At 29.4% G+C, this 2,328-nt stretch overlaps 1 protein-coding gene across 1 annotated transcript in view; it reads right to left on the bottom strand.

Moving 5' to 3' along the window:
* antxr1c (ANTXR cell adhesion molecule 1c) overlaps nt 1–2,328 on the bottom strand; it is a 25,766-nt gene that overhangs the window by 1,156 nt on the left and 22,282 nt on the right. The window lies entirely within an intron of this gene.

Below are 2,328 nucleotides of genomic sequence, written 5' to 3'. Positions count from 1 at the left end.
ACACACACTCACACTCTCTCTCTCACACACACACACACAGTAGATCTCGCAAGCTGGCTGAAGCTCTGTGAAAACCACAGATGAAATCACCCAGAATTGTAAATTATGCATCATGGAAAGACTCTGAATGTCCTCCATAACCCCAAACCCTGCTTGAAAAAACGCCTGGACACCTTTAAATCAGAGTTATTATAGTTAAAACTATAACTGAAACTAAACTAAAACTAAAACTAAAACTGAAACTAAAACCAATAAAAAAAACATTTTAAACAATTTAAATCAATGAAACTGAAATAAAATTAAATATAAAAAACTTTGTCGTTGAGCTAGTTGCCAAGGCAACATTTCTTAATTTATTCATTAATTTAGTTGAACTTGATGTACTACAATAAAAAAAAAAAAAAACCCCACAAATTTACTAAAACTTTAATCAAAATTCAAATGTCAACAGAAATGATAAAAAATGTATAAAAACTATAATAGTATCCCAGTGGTACTAAAATAACACTGCTTTAAACTAAATTTGATATGCTTTAAATAGTTTATATAATGAATATTATTAAATTCAACATGAAATTAAACTGTTTTAATTTAATTTGCCTATTTACTTTCCTAATAAATATATCTAGTCTTATTTTACAGTCTTGATATACATTTAACATTCTTAACACATTTAATATAATAAAAAAGCTAACATGAAATCAAAATGTTTTTTAAAAAATCCAAGAAATCCACCAAAATACATATTTAATATTATTTTCATATGTAATTTAGTAATTGAACTCAAAGATGAAATCAAAACTATTCTGGTCTTATTGTGCACAGTTACATTATTGTTATTATATTTGTTTATTATTATATTACATGTAAAAATATTAAACAAATATTTATACACCTATATATATATATATATATATATATATATATACACACATACATATTTATATATGAAACATTCTTTTCATATGTAATAAAATAAATATAATCACTGAAATAAAAAAAAGATCAAATCAATATTATTAATTTCCTTTCATAATGTGACATACAGAATGATATTTGTTATATTACATATGAAACAAATATCAAATGTACATTTAGGTGGATTTTCTGCTCAAATATTTAATACTTCCTTTTCATACTTAACATAATACATCTAATCTTTGAAATCAAAGATGAAATCATAACTATTTACATTTTACTTTCTTAATAAATATTTTTGGTCTTATTCTGGTATTTAAATATACAATATTCTTTTCAAATGTATTATAATATAATAAAATCAAACATGAAATCAAAACTATTTGGACTTATTTTATTAATATTCCTGGCCTTATTGTGCTATGATTCATATGTGCATGTTATTCCAAAGAAACGTTATTTTCCTTTTCTTTCCTTTTGGTTGACATCATCAAGCTCTTTTATTTTCAACTCTTTTTCACATCCAAACATCCTGAAGGAAGAACTCAAGTCCTGCCCTACAGTTCAATGTTCTGCTTCACTTTACGTCACTTTATGAAAGTAAAATGAGTCGTGAATGTCATTTCATGTCAAATCATAATTAAGGCCACATAATGGCCAGTGAAGAAGGTGTTCTGAAGGAGGTTTGCTGAGGAAAATGACCTTCTGAGACATCAGCAATTACAGCTGGGGTCATAAAGCAGTCTGAAGGAAGTCTCAAGACGATGTCGAAGCTGTGTGATGTGGCTGTTTTGTGTGTGTGAGATGGAGGAGGGGGCAAACGCAAACCTAAAGGGTTGACGTCAGAGCTCCTGGGACAGCCAGAGGAAAGCTGATCCCTGTGCATTATGGGACACACAGGCATGAGGAAGAGAGTTTAACCAGGCTAGAAATGAGAAAAACAGGCCGAGGACTGATAATGATACACTATAGAAGACATATGCACACACATACTGACCAAAAGAATTCAAGCGAAACAATGTTAAACCCTGGAAAAAGTGCTCGCTTCCACTCCAAACACACACGGTAAAGCCAAAACCTGAGAGGAAAGTACAGAAAGAGTGAAAGTGACAGGAATTTGCTCGTTTAAGATCATTACGTGAGGGAACGAAACTTGTTCAAGCATTGCCATGACCTTGTTTTCAACTTTTCACAGTAGATGCACTGCTGGATATATTTTATGTCCTCTTTATGCAATTTTAGACAGTTTATTTCATGTAACAAAATGTTTTTATAGTTTGTTAAGATTAATAACCCTGTTCACAATATTACTGTTTTTACTGTATTTTTGATCAAATAAATGCAGCCTTGTTAATCAGAGGAGACTTCTTTCAAAACATGAATATATATTATATTATATTATATTATAAT

Source organism: Sinocyclocheilus anshuiensis, unplaced genomic scaffold (genome assembly GCF_001515605.1).
Source record: "Sinocyclocheilus anshuiensis isolate Anshui unplaced genomic scaffold, SAMN03320099.WGS_v1.1 scaffold546, whole genome shotgun sequence".
Classification (NCBI taxonomy): Eukaryota; Metazoa; Chordata; class Actinopteri; order Cypriniformes; family Cyprinidae; genus Sinocyclocheilus; species Sinocyclocheilus anshuiensis.
The sequence above is the reverse complement of the archived record's forward strand: the minus strand, read 5'-3'. Positions and strand labels throughout refer to the sequence as shown.